Source organism: Panthera tigris, chromosome B2, assembly GCF_018350195.1.
Source record: "Panthera tigris isolate Pti1 chromosome B2, P.tigris_Pti1_mat1.1, whole genome shotgun sequence".
In the NCBI taxonomy this organism is placed as follows: domain Eukaryota; kingdom Metazoa; phylum Chordata; class Mammalia; order Carnivora; family Felidae; genus Panthera; species Panthera tigris.
The window spans coordinates 28,348,580-28,369,678 of record NC_056664.1 but is presented as its reverse complement, the minus strand read 5'-3'; the positions used below and the strand labels follow the sequence as shown (position 1 = coordinate 28,369,678).

General features: G+C 37.4%; 1 protein-coding gene and 1 pseudogene across 5 annotated transcripts in view; one reads left to right on the top strand and one right to left on the bottom strand.

The window, feature by feature from the left end:
* EXOC2 (exocyst complex component 2) overlaps positions 1 to 21,099 on the bottom strand; it is a 279,312-nt gene that overhangs the window by 33,158 nt on the left and 225,055 nt on the right. The gene's annotated exons all lie outside the window — the stretch shown is intronic.
* LOC102971919 overlaps positions 1 to 21,099 on the top strand; it is a 40,410-nt pseudogene that overhangs the window by 10,238 nt on the left and 9,073 nt on the right.

Genomic DNA, 21,099 nt, shown 5'->3' with positions numbered 1-21,099 from the left:
TTAGTCTACAGATCATAGGGTGCTGCAGCTCTAGGGGTGTTTCAGCTCTAGGGGAAACTGGATCTAGCTTTATTTGGGTTTCTTTTTATTTGTTCTTTGCTTCTGTTTTTGTTTATAGTTTTTTTTTTCTTTCTATTTCTTGGATAAAGAACATTTTTATTCTATTCTATTTTATTTTATTAAAAATTTATTTATTTTTTTCTCTCTTTTCTCTATCAAGCCTCTCTTACCAAGCAGACTGAAACACACCTAAGATCTAACTTCATTTACTGAAGTTTTTTCATTTTGTTTTAATTTTTAATATTTTTAATAATTTTTTTAATGTTTATTTTACTTTTGAGAGAGAGAGCAAGCACACAAGTGGGGGAGAGACAGAGAGAGAGAGAGGGAGACACAGAATCCAAAGGAGGCTCCAGGCTCTGAGCTGTCAGCACAGACCCTGACACGGGGCTTGAACTCACAAACCCTGAGATCATGACCTGAGCCAATGTCAGATGCCTAACCAACTGGGCCACCCAGGCACCCCTGATTTTTATTTATTATTTTATTTTATTAATTTTTTTCTTTCTCCAAAATGACAACATAGAAGACTTCATCCAGAAAAGAAGAGCAGGAAGAAATGACAGCCAGGGATTTAATTGACACAGATATAAGTAAGATGTATGAACTAGAATTTAAAAGCACAATTATGGGGTACCTGGGTGGCTCAGTCTGTTAAGCGTCTGACTTCAGCTCAGGTCATGATCTCGCAGTTCATGAGTTCAAGCCCCATATTGGGCTCACTGCTGTCAGCCTGTCAGTGTAGAGCCTGCTTCAGATCCTCTGTCTCCCTTTCTCTGCCCTTTCCCCACTTAGACTCTCCCCTAAAATAAATAAAATATTAAAAAAAAGCTAAGAGTGCCTGGGTGGCTTGGTCAGTTAAGTGTCTCATTTCAGCTCAGGTCATATCACAGTTTGTGAGTTCCAGGCCCACATTGGGCTCTGTGCTGACAGCTCAGAGCCTGGAGCTTGCTTCAGATTCTATGTCTCACTCTCTCTCTGCACCTTCCCTGGTCACACTGTCTCTCTTTCTCTCCCAAAAATAAACATTAACTCCACCGCCCCACAATTATAGGAACAAGCTGGGGTTGAAAAAGGCATAGAAGACACAGGAAAAATCCCTTTCTGCAGAGATAAAAGAGCTAAAATCTTGTCAGGCTGAAATCGGAAGATGCTATAACCAAGGCACAATCTTGAATGGATGCCATGATGGCGAGGATGGATGAAGCAGAGCAGCAAATCAGTGATACAGAAGGAAAAATTATGGGGAAAAATTGAAGCTGAACAGAAGTGTGAGAAAAAGGCAGAAGGATCATTATACAAGACTTAAAAAACTCAGTGATTTATTAAAGAGGATTAACATTCGTATCATACAGAGGGAGAGGGAAGATGGCGGCGTAGGAGGACGGTGGGCTCACCGCACATCCTGCTGATCACTTAGATTCCACCTACACCTGCCTAACTAACCCAGAAAACCACCAGAAGACTAGCAGAATGGAGCCTCCAGAGCCAAGCGCAGACGAGAGGCCCATGGAAGAGGGTAGGAAGGGCGGAGAGGCGGTGCGCGCTGCATGGACTGGCGGGAAGGAGCCGGGGCGGAGGGGCAGCCTGCCGGCCAAGCAGAGCCCCAGAGTCTGGCTGGCAAAAGCGGAGGGGCCGGATGGAGTGTGTTCCGACAGCAAGCGGGACCTGACATCTGGAAGGTTATAAGCTAACAGCTCTGCTCGGAAAGCGGGAAGGCTGGAGGACAAAGGGAGGGAGAGTTGCTGAGCCCCGGGACGACAGAGCTCAGTTTGTTGGGGAACAAAGGCGCTCACCAGTGCCATCTCCCTCGGCCATCCACCAGCCAAAATCCCAAAGGGAACCAGTTCCTGCCAGGGAACTTACTCGCTCCGCGCAAACACCCAACGCTGTGCTTCTGCGGAGCCAGCTGCCACAGGGCCCCTCCTGAAGTGCATCACCTAAGGAGAAGCGAGTGAAGCCTGCCCCTCCTGCCCCTGTGCACCTTGCCTACCCACCCCAGCTAATACGCCAGATCCCCAGCACCACAAGCCTGGCAGTGTGCAAGTAGCCCAGACGGGCCACGCCACCCCACAGTGAATCCCGCCCCTAGGAGAGGGGAAGAGAAGGCACACACCAGTCTGACTGTGGCCCCAGCGGTGGGCTGGGGCAGACATCAGGTCTGACTGCAACTCCACCCACCAACTCCAGTTATACACCACAGCACAGGGGAAGTGCCCTGCAGGTCCACATCACTCCAGGGACTATCCAAAATGACCAAATGGAAGAATTCCCCTCTAAAGAATCTCCAGGAAATAACAACAGCCAATGAACTGATCAAAAGGATTTAAATAATATAACAGAAAGTGACTTTAGAATAATAGTCATAAAATTAATCGCTGGGCTTGAAAACAGTATAGAGGACAGCAGAGAATCTCTTGCTACAGAGATCAAGGGACTAAGGAACAGTCAGGAGGAGCTGAAAAACGCTTTAAATGAAATGCAAAATAAAATGGAAACGACCACGACTCGGATTGAAGAGGCAAAGGAGAGAATAGGTGAACTAGAAGATAAAGTTATGGAAAAAGAGGAAGCTGAGAAAGAGAGATAAAAAAATCCAGGGGTATGAGGGGATAATTAGAGAACTAAGTGATACACTAAAAAGAAATAATATACGCATAATTGGTATTCCAGAGGAGGAAGAGAGAGGGAAAGGGGCTGAAGGTGTACTTGAAGAAGTAATAGCTGAGAACTTCCCTGAACTGGGGAAGGAAAAAGGCATTGAAATCCAAGAGTAACAGAGAACTCCCTTCAGACGTAACTTGAATCCACCTTCTGCACGACATATCATAGAGAAACTGGCAAAATACAAGGATAAAGAGAAAATTCTGAAAGCAGCAAGGGATAAACATGCCCTAACTTATAAGGGAGACCTATAAGACTCATGACTGATCTCTCTTTTGAAACTTGGAAGGTCAGAAAGGATTGGCACGAGATCTTCAATGTATTGAACAGAAAAAAAATATGCAGCCGAGAATCCTTTATCCAGCAAGTCTGTCATTTAGAATAGGAGAGATAAAGGTCTTACCAAACAAACAAAAACTGAAGGAATTTGTCACCACTAAACCAGCCCTACAAGGGATCCTAAGGGGGATCCTGTGAGACAAAGTACCAGAGACATTGCTGCAAGCATAAAACATACAGACATCACAATGACTCTAAACCTGTATCTTTCTATAATAACAGTGAATGTCAATGGATTAAATGCGCCAACCAAAAGACATAGGGTATCAGAATGGATAAAAAAAACAAGACCCAACTATTTGCTGTCTACAAGAGACTCATTTTAGATCTGAGGACACCTTTAGATTGAGAGTGAGGGGATGGAGAATGATTTATCATGCTACTGGAAGCCAAAAGAAAGCTGGAGTAGCCATACTTATATCAGACAAACTAGACTTTAAATTAAAGGCTGTAACAAGAGATGAAGAAGGGCATTATATAATAATAACAGGGTCTATCCATCAGGAAGAGCTAACAATTATAAATGTCTATGCGCCGAATACCGGAGCCCCCAGATATATAAAACAATTACTCATAAACATAAGCAACCTTATTGATAAGAATATGGTAATTGCAGGGGACTTTAACACTCCACTTACAGAAATGGATAGATCATATAGACACACAGTCAATAAAGAAACAAGGGCCCTGAATGATACATTGGATCAGATGGACTTGACAGATATATTTAGAACTCTGCATCCCAAAGCAACAGAATATACTTTCTTCTCGAGTGCACATGGAACATTCTCCAAGATAGATCACATACGGGGTCACAAAACAGCACTTCATAAGTATACAAGAATTGAAATTATACCATGCATACTTTCAGACCACAATGCTATGAAGCTTGAAATCAACCACAGGAAAAAGTCTGGAAAACCTCCAAAAGCATGGAGGTTAAAGAACACCCTACTAACGAATGAGTGGGTCAACCAGGCAATTAGAGAAGAAATTTAAAAATATATGGAAACAAACGAAAATGAAAATACAACAATCCAAACGCTTTGGGACGCAGCGAAGGCAGTCCTGTGAGGAAGACACATTGCAATCCAGGCCTATCTCAAAACAAGAAAAATCCCAAATACAAAATCTAACAGCACACCTAAAGGAAATAGAAGCAGAACAGCAAAGGCCGCCTAAACCCAGCAGCAGAAGAGAAATAATAAAGATCAGAGCAGAAATAAATAATATAGAATCTAAAAAAACTGTAGAGCAGATCAACGAAACCAAGAGTTGGTTTTTTGAAAAAATAAACAAAACTGACAAACCTCTAGCCAGGCTTCTCAAAAAGAAAAGGGAGATGACCCAAATAGATAAAATCATGAATGAAAATGGGATTATTAGAACCAATCCCTCAGAGACACAAACAATTATCAGGGAATACTATGAAAAATTATATGCCAACAAATTGGACAACCTGGAAGAAATGGACAAATTCCTAAACACCCACACTCTTCCAAAACTCAATCAGGAGGAAATAGAAAGCTTGAACAGACCCATAACCAGCGAGGAAATTGAATCGGTTATCAAAAATCTCCCAACAAATAAGAGTCCAGGACCAGATGGCTTCCCAGGGGAGTTCTACCAGACGTTTAAAGCAGAGATAATACCTATCCTTCTCATGCTATTCCAAGAAATAGAAAGGGAAGGAAAACTTCCAGACTCATTCTATGAAGCCAGTATTACTTTGATTCCTAAACCAGACAGAGACCCAGTAAAAAAAGAGAACTACAGGCCAATATCCCTGATGAATATGGATGCAAAAATTCTCAGTAAGATACTAGCAAATCGAATTCAACAGCATATAAAAAGAATTATTCACCATGATCAAGTGGGATTCATTCCTGGGATGCAGGGCTGGTTCAACATTCACAAATCAATCAACGTGATACATCACATTAATAAAAGAAAAGATAAGAACCATATGATCCTGTCAATCGATGCAGAAAAGGTCTTTGACAAAATCCAGCACCCTTTCTTAATAAAAACCCTTGAGAAAGTCGGGATAGAAGGAACATACTTAAAGATCATAAAAGCCATTTATGAAAAGCCCACAGCTAACATCATCCTCAATAGGGAAAAACTGAGAGCTTTTTCCCTGAGATCAGGAACACAACAGGGATGCCCACTCTCACCGCTGTTGTTTTACATAGTGTTGGAAGTTCTAGCATCAGCAATCAGACAACGAAAGGAAATCAAAGGCATCAAAATTGGCAAAGATGAAGTCAAGCTTTCGCTTTTTGCAGATGACATGATATTATACATGGAAAATCCGATAGACTCCAACAAAAGTCTGCTAGAACTGATACATGAATTCAGCAAAGTTGCAGGATACAAAATCAATGTACAGAAGTCAGTTGCATTCTTATACACTAACAATGAAGCAACAGAAAGACAAATAAAGAAACTGATCCCATTCACAATTGCACCAAGAAGCATAAAATACCTAGGAATAAACCTAACCAAAGATGTAAAAGATCTGTATGCTGAAAACTATAGAAAGCTTATGAAGGAAATTGAAGAAGATATAAAGAAATGGAAAGACATTCCCTGCTCATGGATTGGAAGAATAAATATTGTCAAAATGTCAATACTACCCAAAGCTATCTACACATTCAATGCAATCCCAATCAAAATTGCACCAGCATTCTTCTCGAAACTAGAACAAGGAATCCTAAAATTCACATGGAACCACAAAAGGCCCCGAATAGCCAAAGTAATTTTGAAGAAGACCAAAGCAGGAGGCATCACAATCCCAGACTTTAGCCTCTACTACAAAGCTGTCATCATCAAGACAGCATGGTATTGGCACAAAAACAGACACATAGACCAATGGAATAGAATAGAAACCCCAGAACTAGACCCACAAACATATGGCCAACTCATCTTTGACAAAGCAGGAAAGAACATCCAATGGAAAAAAGACAGTCTCTTTAACAAATGGTGCTGGGAAAACTGGACAGCAACATGCAGAAGGTTGAAACTAGACCACTTTCTCACACCATTCACAAAAATAAACTCAAAATGGATAAAGGACCTGAATGTGAGACAGGAAACCATCAAAACCCTAGAGGAGAAAGCAGGAAAAGACCTCTCTGACCTCAGCCGTAGCAATCTCTTACTTGACACATCCCCAAAGGCAAGGGAATTAAAAGCAAAAGTGAATTACTGGGACCTTATGAAGATAAAAAGCTTCTGCACAGCAAAGGAAACAACCAACAAAACTAAAAGGCAACCAACGGAATGGGAAAAGATATTTGCAAATGACATATCGGACAAAGGGCTAGTATCCAAAATCTATAAAGAGCTCACCAAACTCCACACCCGAAAAACAAATAACCCAGTGAAGAAATGGGCAGAAAACATGCATAGACACTTCTCTAAAGAAGACATCCGGATGGCCAACAGGCACATGAAAAGATGCTCAACGTCGCTCCTTATCAGGGAAATACAAATCAAAACCACACTCAGATATCACCTCATGCCAGTCAGAGTGGCCAAAATGAACAAATCAGGAGACTATAGATGCTGGAGAGGATGTGGAGAAACGGGAACCCTCTTGCACTGTTGGTGGGAATGCAAACTGGTGCAGCCACTCTGGAAAACAGTGTGGAGGTTCCTCATAAAATTAAAAATAGACCTACCCTATGACCCAGCAGTAGCACTGCTAGGAATTTACCCAAGGGATACAGGAGTACTGATGCATAGGGGCACTTGTACCCCAATGTTTATAGCAGCACTCTCAACAATAGCCAAATTATGGAAAGAGCCTAAATGTCCATCAACTGATGAATGGATAAAGAAATTGTGGTTTATATACACAATGGAGTACTACATGGCAATGAGAAAGAACCAAATATGGCCCTTTGTAGCAACGTGGATGGAACTGGAGAGTGTGATGTTAAGTGAAATAAGCCATACAGAGAAAGACAGATACCATATGGTTTCACTCTTATGTGGATCCTGAGAAACTTAACAGAAACCCATGGGGGAGGGGAAGGAAGAAAAAAAAGAGGTTAGAGTCGGAGAGAGACAAAGCATAAGAGACTCTTCAAAACTGAGAACAAACTGAGGGTTGGTGGGGGTTGGGAGGGAGGGGAGAGTGGGTGATGGGTATTGAGGAGGGCACCTTTTGGGATGAGCACTGGGTGTTGTATGGAAACCAATTTGACAATAAATTTCATATATTGAAAAAAAATGGAAAAAAAAATTAGTGAAAAAAAAAAAGAACAAAAAAACAACAACAAAAAAACCCATTCATATCATAGGAGTCCCAGAAGATGAAGAGAGAGAAAAAGGGACAGAAAGTTTTTGTGAGCAAATTATAACTGAAAACTTCTCTAATGTGGGGATGGACCCAGACATCAAAATCCAAGAAGCAGAGAACTCCCATTAAATTCAACAAAAGCTGATCATTGCAAAGGCATATCATGGTCAAACTCACAAAATAGACAAGGAAAGAGTCATGAAAGCAGTAAGGTTCGGGAAAAAAGTCCTTAACCTACAAGGGAAGACAGATCAAGAATGCAGTAGATCTATCCAAAGAAATTTGGTAGATCAGAAAGGAGTAGCTAGATATATTCAACATGCTGAATCAAAAAATATGCAGCCGAGAATTCTTAATCCAGCAAGGCTGTCATTCGGAATGGAAGGAGAGATAAACAGTTTCCCAGACTAACAAAAACTAAAGGAGTTTATGACCATTAAACTAGCCTTGCAAGACATTTTAAGGGACTCTTTGAGCAGAGAAAAACAAAACAAAACAAGATCAGAAGAAACAAATACTAGAAAGGACCAGAGAGGATCACCAGAAACTTCAAGTCTACAGGCAATGCAATGGCACTAAATTCAAATCTTTCAATAATCACTCTGAATGTAAATGGACTAAATGCTCCAATCAAAAGACATAGGGTATCAAAATGTATAAAAAACCAGGATCCATCTATATGCTGCCAATTAAAGACTCATTTTAGATCTAAAGACACTTGCAGATTGAAAATGAGGGGATGGAGAACTGTCTATCATGCTAAGGGATATCAAAAGTAAGCAAGAGTACCCATACTTAATATCAGACTAACTAGATTTTAAAACAAAGGCTGTTAAAAAGAGATGAAGAAGTGTAGTATATCATAATTAAGGGGTCTCTCCATCAAGAAGATCTAGCAATTATAAATATTTATGCTCCCAACTTGAGAGCATGCAAATATATAAATCAATTAAAGCAATTAATAATAAACATAATGAAACTCATTGATAATAATACAATAATAGTAGGGGACTTTAACACTCCACTTACATCAGAGGACAGATCATCTAAGCAGGAAATCAACAAGGAAACAATGGCTTTGAATGACACACTGGACCTGATGGACTTAACAGATATATTCAGAACATTTCATCCTAAAGGAGCAGAATACACATTCTTCTTGAGTGCACAAGGAACATTCTCTAGAATAGATCACATACTGGGTCACAAATCAGCTCGCAATATGTGCAAAGATCATATCATGCATATTGTCAGACCATAATGCTATGAAACTTGGAGTCAACCACAAAAAACAAAAATGTGGAAAGATCAAAGATACTTGGAGGTTAAAGAACATCCTATTAAAGAATGAACTGGTTAACCAAGAAATTAAAGAGGAAATTAAAAAGTACATGAAAACTGATGAAAATGAAAACACGACAATCCCAAACTTCTGGGATGCAGAAAAGGCAGTTAAAAGAGTAAAGTATATAACAATCCAGACCTTCCTAAGAAGGAAGAAATGTCTCAAATACACAGTCTAACTTTAAACCTAAAGGATCTGGGGAAAAACAAAACAAAACAAAACAAAAAAACCCCTGCAAATAAAGCCCAAAGTCAGCAGAAGACAGGAAATAACAGAGATTAGAGCAGAAATCAGTGATATCAAAATCAAAACAACAGGAGAACAGATCAATGAAACTAAAAGGTGGTTCTTTGAAAGAATAAACAGAATTGATAAATACCTGGCCAGACTTATCAAAAATAAAAAGGAAAAGACCCAAATAAGTAAAACCATGAATGAAAGAGTAGTGATCACAACCAACAACACAGAAATACAAACTATTATATTATGAACAATTATACCCCAACAAATTGGGCAATCTGGAAGAAATGGATAAATTCCTAGAAACACATAACCTAAGAAGAAAGGGAAAACTGAACAGACCTATAACCAGTAAAGAAATTCAATCAGTAATAAAAAAAAAAGTCTTCCAACAAACAAGAGCCCAGGGCTGGATGGCTTCCCAGGGGGAATTCTACCAGTCAAGAAGAGTTAATACCTATTCTTTTCAAACTGTTCCAAAATACAGAAATGGAAGGAAAACTTCCAAACTCATTCTATGAGGTCAGCATCACCTTGATTCCAAAACCAGACAAAGACCCCACTAAGAAGGAGAATTACAGACCAATTTCCCTGATGACCATGAATGCAAAAATTCTCAACAAAATAGTAGCAAATCGAATCCAACAATACATAAAAGAATTATTCACCACAGTCAAGTGGGATTTTTTTCCTGGGCTACAGGACTGGTTCAATATCTGCACATCAATTAACGTGATACAGGACACTGACAAAAGAAAGGATAAGAACTACATGATCCTCTCAGTAGATGCAGAAAAAAACATTTGACGAAATACAGCATCCTTTCTTGATAAAAATCCTCAAGAATGTAGGGATAGAAGAAACATACCTCAACAACATCATACAGACTATATATGAAAGACCCACAGCTAATATCATCCTCAATGGGGAAAAGCTGAGAACTTTCCCCCTAAGATCAGGAACACAGAAGGGATGTCCACTCTCACCACTCTTGTTCAAAATAGTACTAGAAGTCCTAGCCTCAGTAATCAGACAACAACAACAACAACAACAAAAATAAAAATAAAATAAAATAAAATAAAATAAAATAAAATAAATAAAAGGCATACAAATTGGCAAGGAAGAAGTCAAACTTCCACTATTTGCAGACATGATTCTCTATATGGAAAACTCAAAGACTCCACCAAAACATTGCTAGAACTGATACGTGAATTCAGCAAAGCTGCAGGATATAAAATCAACATGCAGAAATCTGTTGCATTTCTATACATCAATAATGAAGCAGCAGAAAGAGAAATCAAGAAAACAGTCCCATTTATAACTGCACCAAAAACCATAGGAATAAACCTAACCAAAGAGGTAAAAGATCTGTACACTGAAAACTATAGAACAGTTATGAAAGAAATTGAAGAAGACACAAGGAAATGGGAGAAAATTCTATGTTCATGGATTAGAAGAACAAATATTGTTAAAATGTTGATACTACCCAACACAATCTATATATTCAATGCAATCCCTCTCAAGATACCATCAGCATTCTTCACAGAGCTAGAACAAACAATTCTAAAATTTGTATGGAACCAGTAAAGACCCTGAATTGCTGAAGTAATGTTGAAAAAGAAAACCAAAACTGGAGGCATCATAATTCTGGACTTCAAACTATATTATAAAGCTGTAATATTAAGACAGTATGGTACTGGCACAAAAAACCAGACACATAGACCAGAGGAGAACAGAAAACCCAGAAATGGACCCACAAATGTATGGCCAACTAATCTTTGACAAAGCAGGAAAGAATATCCAATGTAAAAAAAAAAAAAAAAGACAGCTTCTTTAGCGAATGGTGATGGGAAAACTGGAGACATGCATAAGAATGAAACTAGACCACTTTCCCACACCATACACAAATTCAAAAAGGATGAAAGACCTACATGTAAGACAGGAAACTATCAAAATCCTAGAGGAGAATAAAGGCAGCAACCTCTTTGATGTATGCAGCAACTTCTTACTTGACATGTCTTCAAGACGCAAGGAAAACAAAACTAAAAATGAACTATTGGGATCTCATCAAGATAAAAAGCTTCTGCACAGCAAAGGAAACCCTCAACAAAACTAAAAGGCAACCAACCGATGGAATGGTAGAAGATCTTTGCAAATGACATATCGGATAAAGGGTTAGTATCATTTTAATTATAACCATTTGCCCAGTACAGGGAAAACTGCCACGTGTTTTTGAAGCATTGTTGCAACATTGTATTCCTGATAATTTAAGTAAACAAAACCATGAGTAAATGAATGATACATGCCCCAAAATATCAAGATTTATCCATTTGACTTAACACTAGTGTCTAAGACTTTGATTTAGATTTTGACCTAGACCTAGATTGTGATCTTGACTAGATTTGAATCAAAGTGGTTCTTTTTTCCTTGATTCATTTCCATATCTTGAGCCAGCCTTATAATGTGTTTTGGAATCTGTTTTAGAAGCAAATGCCTCTAAATCTATAACGAACTTATCAAACTCAACACCCCCTAAAAAACAATAATCCTGTGAAGAAATGGGCAGAAGACATGAATAAACACTGTTCCAAAGAAGACATCCAGATGGCTAACAGACACATGAAAAGATGCTCAACATCACTCATCATCTAGGAAATGCAAATCAAAACTATGATGAGCTATCACCTCACACCTGCCAGAATGGCTAGAATTAACAACTCAGGAAATAAAAGATATTGGCGAGGATGCAGAGAAAAGGGAACACTTTTACACTGTTGGTGGGAATGCAAACTGGTACAGCCACTCTGGAAAACAGTATGTACGTTCCTCATAAAGTTAAAAAAGAACTACCTTATAACCCAGTAATTGCACTACTAGGTATTAGCCAAAGATACAAAAATGCTGATTTGAAGGGCACATGCAATAGCAGCATTATCAACAACAGACAAACTATGGAAAGAGCCTAAATGTCCACTGACTGTTGATTGGATAATGAAGATGTGGTACATATACACAATGGAATATTAGTCAGCAAGCAAGAAGAATGAAATCTTGCCATTTGCAACAACATGGATGGAACCAGAGTGCATTATGCTAAGCAAAATAAGTATCAGAGAAAGACAAATATCATATGATTTCACTTATATGTGGAATTTAAGAAACAACCAGAGAGGAATGGAAGGAAAAATAAGATAAAAACAGAGAGGAACTGGGTGGGGGGTATGGGCTAACTTGGTGATGGGCATTAAAGAAGGCATTTGTTGGGATGAGCACTGGGTGTTATATGTAAGTGATGAATTACTAAATTCTACCCCTTAAACCAATGTACTACACTGTATGTTAGCTAACTTGAATCTAAATAAAATTTAAAGAAACAAATGAAGGCTTAATCACATTCTAGGTGTGCATCTCTTACAAAAACCAGAGGCATTTACTTCTAAAACAGATTCCAAAACACATTATAAGGCTGGCTCAAGATATAAAAATGAATCAAGGAAAAAAGAACCACTTTGATTCAAATCTAGTCAAGATCACAATCTAGGTCTAGGTCAAAATCTAAATCAAAGTCTTAGACACTAGTGTTAAGTCAAATGGATAAATCTTGATATTTTGGGGCATGTATCATTCATTTACTCATGGTTTTGTTTACTTAAATTATCAGGAATACAATGTTGCAACAATGCTTCAAAAACACGTGGCAGTTTTCCCTGTATTGGGAAAATGGTTATAATTAAAATGATAGGCAGTTGAGCAGCCACTCTTTTTTTTTTTTTTTTTTTTAAATTTTTTTTTTTTTTAACGTTTATTTATTTTTGAGACAGAGAGAGACACAGCATGAACGGGGGAGGGGCAGAGAGAGAGGGAGACACAGAATCGGAAGCAAGCTCCAGGCTCTGAGCCATCAGCCCAGAACCCGACGCGGGGCTCGAACTCGCGGACCGCGAGATCGTGACCTGAGCTGAAGTCGGACGCTTAACCGACTGAGCCACCCAGGCGCCCCTGAGCAGCCACTCTTAAGAGCCAGTTTGTTTAATGTTATGGGCAGCTACCAGTTTGTGGTATCTCCATGTATTAAAATTTTTTTAATGTTTATTTATTTTTGAGAAAGAGAGCGAGCGCAAGTGGGAGAGGCGCAGAGGGAGAGGGAGACACAGAATCCGAAGCAAGCTCCAGGCTCCAAGCTGTCAGCACAGAGCCCAATGCGGGGCTCGAACCCATGAACCATGAAATCATGAACTGAAATAAAGTCAGACACTTAACTGACTGAGCCACCCAGGTGCCCCCTCTGTATATTTTTGTAAAGATTCTCATTTTTTATGCTTGAAGTATTGGTGAAGAGATGTTGGTTGACCATAATTTGCAACACTATCTTATTAAAAATTTACTTTCATATCCATATTTGGTATAACTGTTAACACAGAAATGTAGCTTGCTAATAAGATAGAATGATGTAAAAGTGAAGTTGTAGCCATAGTACAAGTGAGACTGATCAGACACATTTAGGGTAGACCTTTTCGTCTTAAGATGTCTACTAGATACATGATAATAGTTAACTTATGACACTGTGGAATAGTTCTTTTGCTAACTATCTTGGGGAATGATGTCAACAGGGTTAAGTGGGACTTGGGGGAAGATTGAGTTTTTGACTGAAAGATGTAACCTTCACTGCTTTTTTCTGGTTTCTATGATGATTTCGAACATATAAACATTGGAAGAACTCACCTTAAAATCTGAGCAGGTCAATGATGGCAGAAATAATTTTAAGGGGAAAAAATGCTCTCAAGTAGTTACCTTAAACTTTAAAGAGCATTGCTAGTCATATTGCTTAGTTTTCTTACTGCTATCAAAAAGCAGCAAGTAAATTGCTTCAAACTAGGCTTATGTTTATGCATATGCATAGTACAAAAGAACTGAATTTTGATGTTTATAGCACTCGGTCTGTGCATTTGTATCAAAATTTGCCTACCACTTTATGAAGGAAGCTTGTTTTTCACACCTGTTTATTGCATGTGAGGCAAGTTGAAAGAGTAGTCCCATTCTAGTTGATTCTGTGGTGCCATGAAATTTAAAATATTTTGGAAAAAGAATTAACTTTAAGTAAGAGTCACATCTCTGAGTGTGGCCGGTTATCAATGTAGTGTCTGGCAATACCTGACTAAAAAAGAAAATTATATCTCAACCATTTATAATTTCTAGCATTTCTGTGAGAAATCATTTGGGGGGCAATAAAAGGGACATGCCCAAACTCATTTCAGAATAAAGGCTGGTATCTTTAAAAATTACAGATAACTTGTTTGCAGGTATAAGTAAGAAATATTGTGGGGAGACAATTCCTTTTGGAGGATCATTTTTATCAATTTTTGTTTTAGTAATATAGGCCTTGCCTGTAAAGAACAAAACATAGTTTTAAAATACTACTTGTGGAATGTTTTTAATGGACTGATTCTAGAACTTTTGTATATTTGATAGTATTTTGAACTTTCATTTCTTTACTTTTTGCAGTTAATGTTTATGTTCTGCTATGCAATAATTTATATGCACATCTAATTTTTTTAGATTTTCCTAGATGTACACTCTACAACAAAAAGTCTATTTAAAATTGTAGCAGTCGTTTGCAGTTCTACCAAGGAGGAAGGTTGTGGGGCTAAACTTCATATTTTCTTTCTTATAGAAGCTTCTCAAAAGGTATTTTTTATATGTTCTTTTTAACAAATATTGTGTCAACCTTGAAAACATCAATGTTTAGATCAAAACAAGACCCAGCTTATTTTCTGCTTGCTGCAAATTAATCAATCATGCTATAATAAAAACAAAATGAAGGGGAAAAATTAAGTATAACTTATAATAAGCCATGTAAATCTTAAGTGTATAACCTGATGGGTTTTTTTAAAATTTGTATACACATATATAACCACCATCCACATCAAGACATAAAATATTTATATCCAGCATCCCATCAGGCTCTTTTGTAGTCTTTCCCAGACAATATACCCCCTACTATAAGGTAATCATTATTCAGACCTCCATCTCCATTGATCACTATGTTGGCTTTCATACAAATGAAATAAGGAACTCCTACAGAAGCAGACAGTATGTATTCTTTTGGATATGGACTCTTCCTCTATTATATCTGTGAGAACCATTAATATTGCATATGGAAGAGCTTGGTCATTGTCATTGCTATACAAATCTTACTGTATGGCTACACCACAATTTATGTACCCATTCTAACTGCTGAATAACATCTGAATTGTTTCCAATTTTTAGCTATTTTAAATAAAACTGCTATGAATGTTGCTGTCTTTTGGTAGGCATAACACTCATATCTCTTAGGCAATATACTGGAATCAAATTGGGTCATGGCAAAAATGCAAATTTATATTTAGTGGACACTGCCAGTTTTCCCATGGTGGAAGACTATGTGCCCACCAAAAGCACTTCACTGTCAACATTAATTTATGCATGGTTTTGCTGGATACTGGCACATGTGTCCAAAAATAGCACTTGTTCTAGTTAAAAAAAACGGGGGAAGGGATTTGTTAATCACTTTTCCTTAGTAGAAAACAAAACAAAAAAAAAATAAGCCATAGCACAAAATCAAAAAAGAAGAGAAAAAGGTCTAAGAAAATATACCAATTTTTCTTTTCATTATACAACCCAACTGTAGAATATTAATCTTTTTCATATCCATCATATTTAAACTCCTTGAAGGTGGCTTTTTGTGTTTTCATAAAACCTATAACTAAGCTCCTTCAATACACAAACTTACTAAAAGTGATATGCATTCTACATATAATTCTTAAAGTTCTTGTTATTGTAATCATAGGCTGTCACTCCATTTGCAATCAGAAAGGACAGCAATTTGAAAAAATGAAAAATGGGTTTTCAAATATATCATATTTATGAACTTACTTTGGTTGTCACTCAAACATTTTTATTATCTGTATGAAACATTGTCAGTAAATTGATACAAAAGAAAATCCCTATCCCAAGTAAATATCTTATACATTATAAAGATTTTATTATCATGTTTAACTTGCTCCTATAGACACAAGCTGCTTTGTTGATGGCTATTGCTCTAATCACTTAAAACTTAGTCCCAAACTGAGTTTTGGATTCAAACAATATCACTGTTGGACTGTTGATACAACACAGAGTTTACCAAATTAGCTTGCTGATAAATAATAAATCGAGGCAGAAAAAGTCCCAGTTTTGTCAACAACATGGTGCTCCAGGGCCTTCAGTAACCCTTCACCTGAGACTTGGTTTCCTCTGTTCTGAAAAGAAGAATGTGCCAGGTGTCTGAGCCCCTTTCAGACCTGTCAGTTTCCCTTCTAATGGGGACTCCCAGGAAATATTCAAGATGTTGTTGTTTTAAAAAACACATACTCAAAAGTTTTCCACTGTAATGTTCAACAGTTATCAAAATGGCTTATTCTTAAGCTATACTAAAGTAATTAGGGGTGGGCATTTGTTGCTTATTAAGAGAAGATGGTTAAGGAAGTTGGATGTAATTAACCCAATAAATATTTATCAACCTGCTGTTTATCTATGAGGTTCTCTCCTGTACTGGGGGAGAGATGCAGACAGAGATGGCTTTTCTGACCCTGACTGATGACATATTAGAGAAGATGAAACCCAAAGAATTGTTCTACAGTTTAGCTTTCTCACAAAATTCTATAGGTGTGCATCTTCTACTAGAATGAGTAAATTCATGTGCCTTTTCCATTCACTGAGCACAGTTTTTGAGTACACAATCTGCCTGTGGCACTTTCTCAGTGGCTTCAGACTTGGTGGTGATGAAGATGCAGCCCCTCCAGGGGTTCTCTGGAAGCTCACACCTAGGTGCACACAAGGACCTTAGGCATGCTCAGGTGGGAAGCTCTGAGAGGAGTTGGAGTGCTCCAGCAGAGCAGAAGCCCAGAGGAAGGTACAGGGGGATGCAGGAGCAGCTGAGTAAGGGCTGGCAAAGCTAAATGAGGGCAAGAGATATCTTTGAAGGTTATTGTGAAGGGAAAGTTATAGGAGCCAATGACCAGATTTGTACATATAAAAAACTTTAAGGAGAATGATAAACAACAATGGCTTAGTTATAAAGTAACAGTTTTCAAAATTTTCCCTTTCAATACTAGCCACAGTAAAGGCATATGAATGGTTTTGCATTTGATGAAACTATAAACATATTGGTTTTTACAGAATATGCCAGAAACAATAATATTGTTATGGTATAAAGAAGAGAACACTTGAAATACACATTTTTCAGTTCTTCCTAGAAGTTAGCAACTAGGAATCCTAACTTACTCCCACACTTCCCCAAGTAAAGAAACACAAAGAGAAACAAAGAAATTAAAGAACAAAAAACCAGGAAGGCCAGTTAAGGGAATGTGGGCATTGGAAGTGAATAGGAAAATAGAAAAAAAAAAAATTCTTCTCTTAACATCTTTCTGTCCTTTCCACACTGAGTTTTCTGATCTCCTACCTATCCCTGGCTTTTTTGTAATCTCTCTTGTTCTCTTTAAAATCATCAAAATATCCGTTGGATATAAGGCAATTCCAGAGAGCTATGCAGACCCATCTAAGCACAAGTAGTTTTGGAGCCAAAGTATGACCAATTGGATTCTAGGTGTGTTGGTATAACAGGGCACATTATAGTCTTGAAGGAGAGATAACAACTAGCAATATTTTAATTAAATAATAATTTTCAATCAAAAGAGAGACCATGTACATACATACACACACACACACACACGCACAGTGTTTAGGTATCTGCAGTGAGTATAAAGTAGCTTTCAGGGTTGTTTTTTTTTTTTTTTTTTTTTTTTTTTTAGACAACTTGTCTGTCCTTAGTTTCACTTCTGTTATTTTAATGCCTTAGAGTCTGTTAACCAGTGACTAAGGAATAAAAACACTTTTTTTTTTTTTTTAGATTATTGCAAGGAAGAATTCATTTTTTTAAAATGTTTATTTATTTTTGAGAGAGAGAAAGAAGAGAGAGCGCAAGCAGGGGAGGGGCAGAAAGAGAGGGAGACACAGAACCTGACGCAGGCTCCAGGATCTGAGCTGTCAGCACAGAGCCTGACACAGGGCTAGAACTTGAGAACCATGAGATCATGATCTGAGCCGAAGTTGGATGCTTAACCAACTGACCCATCCTGGTGCCCCAGAAATAAAAAACTTTTGATGGTGACTTAAAATTTGTTAAGAAGTTCAAATATAACATTTGGAAGTCATCTGAACTTCAGCTTTCTATTGTGATGCATGTTATAAATAACAGGGGAAGCATAACATTTGTCAGAGCTTTCCAGGTTAAAGTAATAATTTGGAATTGTCTACTCATTCTACTAGTCCAATGCACTTCACCCATCTAAATACTAAGACAATATAAAGTGTTTCATTAAAATTTACATATAATGCAGAGTGAAGAGATACTAAAATTAATCAGTTTGTTGTATCAGGTCAATAAAAATTTCTGAATATGAACAAAGTGGAAATAAGGTAACTCCTTGATAGTAGTTACAACACCTAGGCTAAATTATGAAAATGATGATCCAAATATCAACAGTACCTGTAAGCTGTCAATGTTACCAAACCTGGAGCTATGCAGTTACATTTTGGACCTGCAACTAGCCAAACAGAAGAGCGGACATAGCCACTTGCTCATCGTGTCTGACAGGCACCACAGACTTACACAGGTTTTCAGGGCATGCCCTAAGTCAGAGATCAAAATAAAGGCAAGCCCTCCAATGCCCTTTAAAATTTTTCACACAGAACTATTTAAAGACAAATATTTTTAAATTAGTGTAGCCAAGGTCACAAGGAAATAATAAAATAGCTGGGTGGAGAAAAGAATGCCAAAATGGTAGAATACAGACAAATATCTGTTATCTTGGGTTTTACCATGGTGCACACAACTGTGAAGTGTGTATATGACTTTTAGAATGACTCTTTTTTTTTAATGAGTCAGATAATTTAATAAGTAAACATATTATTGAGACATACAGTGGACAATTGGATTCTAACTTTTATATGACAAAACTTTACAGAATTTTCATTAAAAAAATGAATTTACATATAGCCTCACCATGAGAACTATTAATTTTACTGTCCCTTTAAACATTCATATATGTCTCTGAATTGGCATTATAATAATCCTTATTATTATTTTTAATATTAAATTTATTGTCAAATTGTTTTCCATACAACACGCAGTGCTCATCCCAACAGGTGCCCTCCTCAATGCCCATCACCGACTTTCCCCTCCCTCCTACCCCCATCAACCCTCAGTTTATTCTCAGTTTTTAAGGGGAGGGGAAGGGAAAAAAAAATAGAAGGACTCCTAGGTATACAAAATCAGGTAAAGTAAGGAAAATAAAACCCTAACACCTCCCACAGGCCCTTTTTACAGATTCATAATTACAGAATATACATATATAGTTCTTCTAATGTCTTCCTGACTAGGAGACACCTCTTTACAGGGGACATAACCTTTTACTACCTGACTGGTAAGAACTATGATGTTAAGGAATGGGCTTACCTGGTGCTGACTTGAACAAAAGCAATGGTATTGTTGGAACATAAGAAGCCACCAGGTAATGTGATTGCTGCTAACACTGCTTATCTAATTACAGAATGAGCTTTTTGGATGAGAGTTAATGAGACAGAGAGACCACAAAAAAGCCCAGGGGACATAGGAAGAACAGGAACAAAGTATGAAAAAAGTAAAAGCAAAGTAAAAGAAAAGAGGTTGCTTCAAATTTTACATTATTTCAATATTTATATTATTTCATTTCCTTCCAATGGCTGATTCCACATCTGGGACAAGAAAGCACACAGTAAGCATGCAACACCTCAATATACCAGGGAGTAAGGGAGCACCATGAAGCTGTACTTTCAGGGTCAGGAGCCCATCTGAAGAGATTCCCCAGACAAAGAGGGCACAAATTGATTATTAAAAAAATAACTACTGTAATAAGTTGAAACTCATTAAATATGTTCAAACCAACAAAAACAATAATTTTTTTAAAATCTTATTGATCACTTTTTAAAATGTGAGAGAACCAACTCAATCTGAAAACTGATTTAAAAAAAGAGAAAGAATTAAGCATATCTTGCCTTTCCTTTAGGAACTTCACTTCAGAGTAACGAAACAGTTGATAAAAATTTTCTATTTAGTGTTTCAGCAAACAATCATGAATTTGTAATCCTTAAGGAAAAAACTGGTCATGGCAACAATTCCCAATGATGTTAAAACCACCAGATGAAAAGTTTATGACAAACTTTTAAAGACTGGATTGAGCCAGCAACACTCGAATTCAATTTTCAATCTTAACATCACAAAAAAAGACAACCAAACCCTATGTACCTCCTGATGGCAGCAAGCAAAATTAAAATAAAACCAAGCCTGAAACTGATAAAGTTACTCTATTAATCACAAATTTATAGGAAGCACAAGGAACGGAAGAGAAAAGTAAATGACACTATGAGGAAGCAATGTGAAAAATGCAGAAAGTGAGAATACATACAGAACAATCAACCTGATTTATTCAACAAATAAATTAAAGAGGGGACCCTAGAGGAAAAAAAGAAAAAATTAAGAGACATATCAACAAAATGCAACATATAGACCTTGGCTGAATCCTGATTTGAACAAACTATCTAAAAAGCTTTTATGAGAATTCTGAACATTGACTAGATATTTGATAAAAGTGAGAAATTATTAATTTCCTCCAGATCTGATGATGGTATCACGGTTATTTTTTTAAAAATCAGTCCTTATCTGATCTGTGTATGGATGAAATGATCTAATGTCTGGGATTCACTTCAAAATAATATGTCCAAAGGTAGTGGGGAATTGAGAGGTACAGATAAAAACAAGTTTGGCCATGAGCTCATAATTGTTGAAGCTGGCCAACATGTCAGTCAAGATTTGTTTTACTATTCTGATATATGCCCGAAATGCCCATAATGAAAAGTTAAAAAAAAAAAAAAAGTGACTTAGACTGTTTATGTGTACAAAAGTACTTTAGTTTACCCTGATGCCAAACAGCATAGCTTACAGCTATCTATTTAATACATAATACAATAAATGCTCTAACAGATAAAGCATGTAATGAAGAAAATATGCAGGCCACAGGTCATCTCA